The sequence below is a fragment of the Erinaceus europaeus genome, chromosome 7, assembly GCF_950295315.1.
Source record: "Erinaceus europaeus chromosome 7, mEriEur2.1, whole genome shotgun sequence".
Taxonomy (NCBI): Eukaryota; Metazoa; Chordata; class Mammalia; order Eulipotyphla; family Erinaceidae; genus Erinaceus; species Erinaceus europaeus.
Genome location: NC_080168.1, coordinates 72,360,951 through 72,373,040, shown reverse-complemented (window position 1 = coordinate 72,373,040; position 12,090 = coordinate 72,360,951). Strand labels below are relative to the sequence as shown.

Genomic DNA, 12,090 nt, shown 5'->3' with positions numbered 1-12,090 from the left:
CGGGCACTCTGGGGAGGGGTCACTGTGTCCTCGCTTCTCATGGGGAGAGGTCTGTGGGGCAGGTCCCTTGGAGAGTGGACACTAGACGAAGCCCTGGGGTGGGATCTCTGGGCACGACCCAGGGAAGGGACGCAGGTCTGGATCCCTAGTGGAAGTGTCTCAGGGCAGGACTTGGGGGAGGGGAGATTAGGCTGGACCTCTTGGGAAAGTGTCTCTGGGCCTCTGGTCAAAATTCCTGGGGAGAGCACAATGAGCTGGGCCTGGCACTGGGGAGGGAACCAGAACCGGAACCCCTTGGAGAGGGGGACTCTGGATGGACTTGGGCAAGGGAACACTGAGGATGGACTCTGGGGAAGGGACTGGCCCAGAAAGGCTCACATGCAGGTGCAGGATTCTTCTTCTTCTAGCGTTTGCCCTTCTTCCGTAGCCAGTCAACAGCGTCAGGTTGAGCCTGATGTAAAGTTTCGAGACCTCCTTTGAATCTGGAGAGGTGGCAGTCGTTGACTATGTGGGTCATAGTCTGTCTGGAGCCCCAGGGGCAGTTCGGGTCGTCTCTTGCTCCCCAGCGATGGAACATAGCGGTGCACCGGCCATGGCCTGTTCGATAGCGATTGAGGAGGGCCCAATCATAACGTGCTAGGTCAAAGCCGGGTTGACGCTTGCAGGGGTCTGTGATGAGGTGTTTGTTCTTTACCTCAGCTGACTGCCAACTCTGTTTCCAAGAGACTGGAACAGAGAAGTTCAGTGTAGGCATAGGGGACCAGATTGGGTGACGAGACGTCAAGCGTTGGACAGGGTGGGCGAAGATATCCACGTATATTGGCAGGTCCGGTCGAGCGTAGACGTGGGAAATGAACTTAGATGATGCCACATCCCGACGAATACCTGGAGGGGCGATGTTGCTAAGAACTGGCAGCCATGGAACCGGGGTGGAACGGATGGTTCCAGAAATGATCCTTATGGAGGAAATATAATTTGGAATCGACCAAGTGGGCATGGGGGCTACGGAACCATACTGGGGTACAGTATTCTGCATTGGAATAGCATAATGCCAGAGATGATGATCGTAGTGTGGAAGCACTCGCGCCCCATGAGGAGCTGGCCAGTCTTGCAATGATGTGATTCCTCGCGCCCACCTTTGCTGCAGTTTTTATGAGATGTTCGTGAAATGACAGAGTGCGATTGAGAGTAACGCCAAGATAGACTGGCTGGGCTTCATGCCGGATTCTCGTATCGCCAAGCTGCACATTAAGCTCACGCGAGGCCGAGGCATGGTGTAGATGGAAAACAGATGATACCGTTTTTGCAGTGCTAGGGATTAGTCGCCATTTTTTACAGTAATCAGGTGCAGGATAGAACAGGTTGAAGCTTCTTTTGCTGAAGTCAGATTTCCTGGTGATCTCCAGGCCGGTCCTCAGGGTTGGACCTGACCTCTGAGGTCATGAGTGGTCTTGAAGGCACAGGCTGTGCAGCTGGAGGAGGGACAGGAGGCCTGGACTCAAGCCCTGGCCTGGAGGGGTGGTGAGGACACTGGGAGCAAGGCCAGAGCTAGGACAGGAACAACCCCAGGACACTTGAGCTTTTCTGCTTGGAGGCAGCCAGCTAGTGGAGAAGGGCATGGGACTGAGAGCCAGGGGTGTTGATTAGAACAACAGTCAGAATAACAGCCACAAATGTCAGTGCTGGTCTGACTCATCCTGAAAGCCTTGCTGCTGGGAAGTCCAAGATTCATTCAGCACCACAACAGTAGAAGTGCACTGAATGCCACTAAATGAAAGTGTCACACACACACACACACACACACACACACACGCCTAAGAAAATCTCCTTTGATGGACCAAGTCCACCTCTGGCCATTTCTTCTAAGGGAACAGAAACATTAAGCCCAACATGTAGACTCCAACATTTCTTTCAAAGTATATTTAGGGGGCTGGTGGTAGTGCACTTGGTTGAGCACACGTTACAGTGCACAAGGACCCTGGTTTGAGCCCCTGGTCCCCGCTTGAAGTGGGGGTAGCTTCACGGATGGTGAAGCAGTGCTGCAGGTGTCTCTCTGTCTCTCTCCCTCTCTATCACCCCCTTCCCTCTCAGTTTCTGGCTGTCTCCATCCAATAAATAAATAGATAACTTTAAAAAATTACTTATTTTTTTAATTCTGCTTTGATGTAGTCCTGTGTGTTTTAGTTTCTTTATTGGGGAATTAATGTTTTACATTCCACAGTAAATACAATAGTTTGTACATGCATAACATTTCCCAGTTTTCCATATAACAGTACAGCTCCCACTAGGTCCTCTGCCATCCTTCTTGGACCTGTATTCTTCCCCCTTCCGCCCCAGAGTCTTTTACTTTGGTGCAATATGCCAACTCCAGTTTGTGTTCTACTTGTGTTTTCTCTTCTGATCTTGTTTTTCAACTTCTGCCTAAGAGTGAGATCATCCCATATTTATCCTTCTGTTTCTGACTTATTTCACTTAACATAATTTTTTTTTCAAGCTCCTTCCTAGATTGGCTGAAAACAGTGAAGTCACCATTTTTATAGCTGAGTAGTATTCCATTGTATATATAACACAACTTGCTCAGCCACTCATCTGTTGTTGGACACCTGGGTTGCTTCCAGGTTTTGGCTGTTACAAATTGTGCTGCTAAGAACATGTGTACACAGATCTTTTTGGACAGGTGTGTTGGGTTCCTTAGGGTATGTCCATTTCTAGCCTTCTGAGAGTTCTCCAGACTGTTCTCCATAGAGGTTGGACCAACTGACATTCCCACCAGTAGTGTAGGAGGGCTCCTTTGACCCCACACCCTCTCCAGCATTTGCTGCTGCTACCTTTTCTGATGCATGACATTCTCACAGCAGTGAAGTGGTATCTCATTGTTGTCTTGATTTGCATTTCTCTGACAGTCAAAGACTTGAAGCATTTTTTCACGTGTTTCTCGGCCTTTTGGATCTCTTCTGTGGTGAATATTCTGTCCATGTCCTCTCCCCATTTTTGGATGGGGTTATTTGTTTTCTTGTGGTTGAGTTTGGCAAGTTCTTTATATATTTTGGTTATTAAACTCTTGATGTATGGCATGTAAAGATCTTCTCCCATTCTATGAGGGGTCTCTTGGTTTGGATAGTGGTTTATTTTGCTGTGTAAAAACTTTTTAATTTGATGTAGTCCCATATACTTTGTACTTGCTTTAGTCTTCTTTAAAATTGGATTCCTTTCATGGGAGATGTCTTTAAAATTTATGCGGAAGAGAGTTTTCTGCCAATATTTTCCTCTAAGTATCTGATAGTTTCTGCTCTAACATCCAAGTCCTTGATCCACCTAGAATTTACTTTTGTATTTGGTGAAATATAATAGTTCAGTTTCATTCTTCTGCATGTTTCAACCCATTGTTTCCAACACCATGCCGTGGACTTTTGACTGAACATATGAGATTAGCTGTAGTAACAGTGTAGAAGAAAAATATCTCCAGCATGTCCTATGAACTAGAGGTTTATAAACTATGAGGTCTAGAGAGGTAGAGTCAGTTGATAGGCTTTTCTTTCCTTGGATGCAGATGGAGGGTGTGTGTGTGTGTGTGTGTGTGTGTGTGTGTGTGTACACAGGCTTGTATGCACTAGATTGGGGCCACAAGAGGTTAGATACCTTCCCAGTTCCATCAGTTGATATTTATTACTCTGTACTCATAGTTCCATGGCCCCTTTGGAAAATGTACACTGTACATATCCCAGAGTTTAGAACCTTCAGTACTTTGAGTTTGGTTTTTAAAAAATCACTCTTGTGTAAAGAACCTTTTGTCCATGCCCACGGGTGATACAGAGGAGGCCTTGGACTGTGTCTTATGGTACTGTCCCAGGTGGAGTGGGGTGGAGTAGTTGGCTTGTTTGTTTGAAACCAATTTTCCCTTCCCTTGATATTTTGTGGTTGATTATGCTCATCTTTCTTTCTTTCTTCCTTCCTTTCTCTCTCTCTTTTTATTGGGGAATTAATGTTTTACATTCAACAGTAAGTACAATAGTTTGTACATGCATAACATTCCCCAGTTTCCCATATAACAATACAACCCCCACTAGGTCCTCTGAATCTTTCTTGGACCTGTATTCTCCCTACCCACCCACCCACCCCAGAGTCTTTTACTTTGGTGTGATATGCCAATTCCAGTTCAGGTTCTACTTGTGTTTTCTTTTCTGATCTTGTTTTTCAACTTTGGCCTGAGCGTGAGATCATCCCATATTCATCCTTCTGTTTCTGACTTATTTCACTCAACATGATTTTTTCAAGGTCCATCCAAGATCGGCTGAAAATGGTGAAGTCACCATTTAAAAAATTACTTATTTTTTTAAAAAGTATAACTATAGGAATGATGATCCTGTGGGGGGGGGGGAGGTGTCAAGACCTTGCATGCATATGATTCCACTGGGAATTTTTCATTTTTTTCTTAATCTCAGAGAGGAAGAGAGACACCACAGCACTGCTTTCCCCGTATCACCCATGCTGCACTCATGAGGCGGTGCTAGACTCAAACCTGGACCATCACCCTAGTAAGGCCTGTGTTCTACCAAGTGAGCTATCACCCTGCCTGCCATAATGACTAATCTAAAATAAACAAATACTTGGTGACTTGGGGAGGGATTAACACAATGCTTATGCAGCTGCTACAAATACAGTAAAGGTTGTTGTGGGCCAGGGAACTAGCTCAGCCAATCAGAGAACTGACTTGTATGCCCAAGGACCCAGAGGCCACAGATTCAATTCCTAGCACCACCTTATGCCAGAGTTGACCAGTGATCTGGCCCTTTTTCATAATAAGGAACGAAATATTTTTGTAAAAAAAATTTTATATTTATTTATTTATTCCCTTTTGTTGCCTTTGTTTTATTGTTGTTGTTATTATTGATGTCGTTGTTGGCTAGGTCAGAGAGAAATGGAGAGAAGAGAGGAAAACAGAGAGGGGGAGAGAAAGATAGACACCTGCAGACCTGCTTCACCGCTTGTGAAGCGTCTCCCCTGCAGGTGGGGAGGTGGGGCCTCCAACCGGATTCTTAAGCTGGTCCTTGCACTTTGCGCCACCTGCGCTTAACCCGCTGCGCTACTGCCCGACTCCCATGAAATCTTTTTTTTTTTTCTTTTCTTTTTCCTCCTCCAGGGTTATTGCTGGGCTCGGTGCCTGCACCATGAATCCACCGCTCCTGGAGGCCATATTTTTCCCCATTTTGTTGCCCTTGTTGTAGCTTCGTTGTGGTTATTATTATTGCCCTTGTTGATGCAATTCGTTGTTGGATAGGACAGAGAGAAATGGAGAGAGGAGGGGAAGACAGAGAAGGGGAGGGAAAGATAGACACCTGCAGACAAGCTTCACCGCCTGTGAAGTGACTCCCCTGCAGGTGGGGAGCCGGGGGCTCGAACCGGGATCCTTACGCCAGTCCCTGCACTTTGCGCCACATGCGCTTAACCCACTGCGGCACCGCCTGACCCCCTGAAATCTTTTAAAAGGTTATTTTATACCACCAGAACTGATCCGTGCTCTGGTTAAAGTAAATAAAATCAAATGTTCGAACTTTATTTAAAAATTATTTTTTTAAATGAATGAAGTGTTAGCAGAAGCTACCTATAATCAGACAAACAGTATCAATAAATCATTTATAGTTTTATAAATTTTTTAAAATTTCTTTATTGGGGAATTAATGTTTTACATTCAACAGTAAATACAATAGTTTGTACATGCATAACATTTCCCAGTTTTCCATATAACAATACAACCCCCACTAGGTCCTCTATCATCCTTTCTGGACCTGTATTCTCCCCCTCCCACCCCAGAGTCTTTTACTTTGGTGCAATACGCCAATTCCATTTCAGGTTGTACTTGTGTTTTCTCTTCTGATCTTGTTTTCAACTTCTGCCAGAGAGTGAGATCATCCCATACTCATCCTTCTGTTTCTCACTTACTTCACTTAACATGGATCTTAAAAGGTCCATCCAAGATCAGCTGAAAACGGTGAAGTCACCATTTTTAATAGCTGAGTAGTATTCCATTGTGTGTGTATGTATATATGTGTGTGTGTGTGTGTGTGTGTGTGTGTGTGTGTGTATATATATATATACCACAACTTGCTCAGCCACTCATCTGTCGTTGGACACCTGGGTTGCTTCCAGGTTTTGGCTATTACAAATTGTGTTGCCAAGAACATATGTGTACACAGATCTTTTTGGATGGATGTGTTGGGTTCCTTAGGATATATCCCCAGGAGAGGAATTGCAGGATCATAGGGTAGGTCCATGTCTAGCCTTCAGAGTTCTCCAGACTGTTCTCCACAGAGGTTGGACCAATTTACATTCCCGCCAGCAGTGTAGGAGGGTTCCTTTGACCCCCACACCCTCTCCAGCACTTGCTGCTGGCACTGCCTTTTCTGATGTATGACATTCTCACAGGAGTGAAGTGATATCTCATTGTTGTCTTTATTTGCATTTCTCTGACAATCAAAGACTTGGAGCATTTTTTTCATGTGTTTCTCGAGTTTTGTAAATTATAAATATATAAGAAATTATTGTGGTAGCACACAGGGAGAAATTTTCAGGCAAGAGATTCAATTCCTGGTAAATAAAACTGCTAGGACTGAGCAGTAAGCTGGTCTTCTCAGTCTTGTCTTTCTTGGGGGAGGGTGGGGGGAGCAGTTCTGTATTGGTTTATGGTGGCGCTGGGTATTGAACCTGGGACTTTTAGATACCTCAGACTTGAAAGTCTTTTTGCATAGCCATTATGCTATGTCCCCAGCCCATGTCTTTTCTGCCTCCAGGGTTATTGCTGGGGCTCGGTGAATCCACTGCTCCTGGAGGCCATTTTACGCATTTTGTTGCCCTTGTTGTTGTTATTATTATTATTGTTGTCATTGCTGTTGTTGGATAGGACAGAAATAAGTGGAGAGAAAAGGGGAAAATAGAGAGGGGGAGAGAAAGAAAGACACCTGAAGACCTGCTTCAGTGCTTGTGAAGCAACCCCCCTGCAGGAGGGGAGCTGGGGGTTCAAACAGGGATCCTTACACCGGTCCTTGCTCTTTGCGCCACCTGTGCTTAACCCGCTGCACTACCGCCTGACCTCCAGCCCATGGATTTTCTAATATATGATATTCTCATAGGTGTGAGGTGATATCTCATTGTCTTGATTTGCATTTCTCTGATAACCTGTAACTGAGCATTTTTTCATATGTTTTGGCCATCTGGATCTCTTTTTTTTTCTTTTCTTTTTTTTCCCCCTCCAGGGTTTATTGACAGGGCTCAGTGTTGGCACTATTCATAAATCCACTGCTCCTGGAGGCCATTTTTATTTTTTTTTTCTTATTTTTAGGAGAGGACAGAGAAATTGAGAGAGGAAGGGAAGATAGAGAGGGGGAGAAATATAGACACCTGAAGACCTGTTCATGTCCTCTCCCCATTTTTTATGGGACTGTTTCAGTTTTGTTACTGAGTTTTGTGTGTTTTTTATATACTAGTACTTTGTCTGATATGAGGAAGTAAAGATTTCCCATACCAGGTTCAAGTCCAGCCCCATTACATGGAAGGAAGCTGTAATGCTGTGACCTCTCTGTCTTTAACTGAAAAAAAAAAAAATGAAATGAATTTTTTTAGTATTTATTTATTTTCCCTTTTGTTGCCCTTGTTTTATTGTTGTAGTTATTGTTGTTGTTGATGTTGTTGTTGTTGTTGGATAGGACAGAGAGAAATGGAGAGTGATGGGGAAGACAGAGATGGGGAGAGAAAGACACCTGCAGACCTGCTTCACCACCTGTGAAGTGACTCTCCTGCAGATGGGGAGCTGGGGGCTCAAATCAGGATCCTTACGCCAGTCCTTGCGCTTTGTGCCACTTGCACTTTACCCGCTGTGCTACCACCCGGCTTCCTAGGCAATGAAATTTTAAAAAGCTTTCTTCCACTCCATATGGTGTCTCTTTGTTTTGATGATAGTTCTTTTGGCTGCATAGAAGCTTTTCAATTTAATGTAATCCCAGTGTTTTATTTTTGTTTTCTTTGTTGTTGGACTCAAGTCTCTGAAGAGCAAAGAGCGTGAAGTGTTCTGCCAATGTTTTCTTCTGTGCATTTTGTGGTTTCTGGCCTAACATCTAGGTTTTAGATCCATGAGATTACTTTTGTGCATGTTGAGATGTAGTGATCCTATTTCACTGTTCTGCATCACACCATCCAGTGTCTCCAATACCATTTTTAAAATTTTTTATTATTCTTATTTATTTATTGGATAGATACAGTCAGAAAACTAGAGGGAATGGGGTTTATAGAAAGGGAGAGAGACAGACAGACACTTGCAGTACTGCTTCATCACTCGCAAAGCTTTCCCCTTGCAGGTAGGGGCTGGGGGCTTGAACCCAGGTCCTTGAGCATTGTAATATGTGTGCTCAACCAGGTGCATGATCACCCAGCCACCCCAATACCATTTGTTTAAAAATCTCTCCTTCCTATACCTAAGGTTTTGCCCCTTCCCATGTCATACTTTTTTTTATTGTTGTAGTTATTATTGTTATTGTTATTGATGTTGTTGGATAGGACCGAGAGAAATGGAGAGAGGAGGGGAAGACAGAGAGGAAGAGAGAAAGATAGACACTTGCAGACCTGCTTCACCGCCTGTGAAGTGACTCCCTAGCAGGTGAGGAGCCAGGGACTTGAACGGGAATGCTTACCCTGGTCCTTGCATTTTGCGCCACATGCGCTTAACCCACTGCTACCGCCCAACTCCCTCCATGTCATAATTTTAAAAAAGATTTTATCTGTTAACTAATGAGAGCATTAGAGAATCAGAGCGTCACTCCTGACACATGCAGTGCCAGAGATTGAACTTTGAACCTCTTACTTGAGAGTCCAATACTTACCCACTGTCCTACCTTTCAAGCTGCTCCCTTGTCTTAAATGTCCATAATGTGAGGGCTTATTTCTGGCCTCTCTATTCTATTCCACTAATTTATGCATCTTTTTTTGTCCCAGTGACCCACAGTTTCAATTATTCTAGATCTGCAGTATACTCTGAAGTCCAAAAGCGTGATACCACCATACATATTCTTTTTCTTTTTTTCTCAGGATTGCTTTGGCAGCTCTGGATCTTTTCTGTTTCCAGATAAACTTCTATAGCATTTGTTCTATTCTTATAAAGAAAATCCATAGGGTGGACTGGGGAGATAGCTTAAGTGGCTATGCAAAAAGACGGAAACACCAGGTTCAATCCTCAGCATCACTATAAGCCAGAACTAAGCAGTGCTCTAGTACTAAATAAATAAGTAAATAATAAACATTTTTTAAAAAGAAATTCAAGAAATGGATATTCAGTATTCACAGAATAGAAGAATTTTTTTTCCCTCAAGGGTTATCACTAGGACTCGGTGCCAAAATTGAGAGGAGAGTGAAGTAGAGAGAGAGAGAGAGAGAAAGAAAGACACCAGCAAACCTGATGCTTGTGAGGCATCCCCCGTGCAGGTGGGGAGCAAGGGGCTGGAACTTGGATCCTTGCACAGGTCATTGAGCTTTGAAGAATTAACATTTTAAAATGGTCATCCTACCCACTGAGTAATATACAGATTCAAGGTTGGGACCAGGCAGTGGTGCACCTGGTTAAGCACACACATTACAATGCACAAGGACTCGAGTTCAAGCCCCTGGTTCCCACCTGCGGGGGGGATAGCTTTGCAAGTACTGAAGCAGGGCTATAGCTGTCTCTCTGTCTCTTTCCCTCTCAATCTCCCCCATCCCTCTTAATTTCTATCTGTCTCTATCCAAAAATAAATAAAATAAAGATTGATTGATTTATCCCTTTTGTTGCCCTTTTTTGTTATTGTTGTTGTAGTCATTATTGTTGCTGTTAATGTCATCGTTGTTAGGACAGAGAGAAATGGAAAGAGGAGGAGAAGACAGAGAGGGGGAGAGAAAAATAGACACCTGCAGATCTGCTTCACCGCCTGTGAAGTAACTCCCCTGCAGGTGGGAAACTGGGGGCTCCAACCAGGATCCTTATGCCGGTCCCTGCGCTTTGCGTCAGGTGCACTCAACCTGCTGCGCTACTGCCCAACTCCCAATAAAGACTTTTTTTTAAAAAAAAGAGTAGAGACCTTAAAAAAAAGACAGGTTCAATGCCTATCAATGCCCCCACTGAATTTCTTTTTTTAAAGGTTTTATTTATTTATGGGCGGTAGTGCAGCAGGTTAAGCGCAGATGGCACAAAGCCCAAGGACCCTAGTCCTGAGGCATTCCCTACCTTTGCCGCTGTGGCTCACAAGAACGCTTATGATGATATGCCTGATGGAAGTGACCATTGATGGTGGAGAAAGGGGGTCCATTAGAGGTTGGTTTTTTTTTCTATGACTATGCTTTATTTATTTCTTTTCTTTTTTTTTTTTTCATTTATCTGGGGAAGTTGTCTACACATATGCACAATTTCCCAGCTCCATATGACAGCTGTCTGCAAAATACTTTCACTTCCCACCTAGGACCACAAACCTTCCCAAGCCCACCTCTTCTGATCCTACCTCAGAGTCCCTTGCTTTGATACAGTACACCACTCCAGACCAAATTAACCCAATGTTCATCTTTTTTGACCCTGTTTGCACCTACATGTGAGGTCATCCAGGATTTATCCCTCTCTTCCTGACTCATACCACCCAAAAGTTCTTCTTCAGGTTCTATCCAAAGTGAGGCAAAGATTGGGATTTTAGAGTTTCTGATCTGGTATCTAGATCTTTGATAGTTGGCCTTGGTATGCCAGCATTGGTCACATCTTTTTGTTCATTTTGCTCTCCCTTTTCCTATTTTTTGTTTTCTTCTTTTGCTATTGTTTGTATTTCCTGGTTATGTTCTATCATTGATCACTGCACTTAGAGTTGGAATTCATTTGTTTCTTTTTATGTAGAACTCCTTTCAGTAAACCTTGCAAGGCAGGATTGTCAGTAGTGAATTCCTTCAGTTTCTATATGTTTGGGAAGATTTCAATTTCTTCTTCATATATAAAGGATAAGTTGGTAAGATAGAGTATTTGTGGTAGGCAATTTTTATCTTTTTATATTATGAATATGTCATTCCACTCCCTTCTTGCCTCTAGGGTTTGTAATGAGAAATCTGATGAAATCCTGATGGTTCTATCTTTGTGTGTCAGATTCTTTTCCCTAGCAGCCTGCAATATTTTTTCCTTATAATTGCTTTTCAATAGTTTTACTATGATGGATTCAGGAACTTGCGTGTTTTCATCTTCCTGTATGTCTATATTTTAAATGCTGTCTGGATGTGGAAAATTTTCTCCTATGATTTATTTGAATATTTTCTTTGCACCTCTCTCCATCCTCAGGTATTCCAATAATTCTCACATTTGTTTTTCTGATGGACTCTGCTATTTCACAGAGAATTGTTTCATTTTTTATGAATCTTTTCTCTCTAATAGCTTTCCACTCAGAGTATGGTGGTTTTATCTTCTGCTCCTGGTATTCGCTCTTCAAATTGATTTTTTTCTGCTTAGTAGGAATTTTATGTTAGCCTAAACTCCATCTAAAGTGTCCTTCATAGCTATAGCTCTGTTCAGAGTTTTCTTTGTGTTTTAGATGTTTGGTGAAATGATCTCTGAGATCCTAATTTGTGTCTATATGTTATGGTTAGAGTCTTGAATTGCCTTCATAATAAGCTATGTGAATTCAAGCTCAGACATTTTTTTTCAAATATTTATGAGTTTGAACAGTTAAAGTTTTTTTTTAATATTTATTTTATTTATTTATTCCCTTTTGTTGCCCTTGTTGTTCTATTGTTGTAGTTATTATTGTTGTTGTCATTGTTGGATAGGACAGAGAGAAATGGAGAGAGGAGGGGAAGACAGAGAGGAGGAGAGAAAGATAGACACCTGCAGACCTGCTTCACCGCCTGTGAAGCGACTCCCCTGCAGGTGGGGAGCCGGGGTTCGAACTGGGATCCTTATGCCGGTCCTTGTGCTTTGCGCCACCTGCGCTTAACCCGCTGCGCTACAGTCCGACTCCCAAGTTTTTGTTTTTTAAGCATGGTTTCTGCTGTTCAGCCAGCAGGTAGTATTGTGCCTATATTGTTTATATGGTTTTTTTTCCTCCA

At 43.2% G+C, this 12,090-nt stretch overlaps 1 protein-coding gene across 1 annotated transcript in view; it reads left to right on the top strand.

The window, feature by feature from the left end:
- Nucleotides 1-12,090, top strand: part of PARP4 (poly(ADP-ribose) polymerase family member 4) — a 123,899-nt gene that overhangs the window by 205 nt on the left and 111,604 nt on the right. The window lies entirely within an intron of this gene.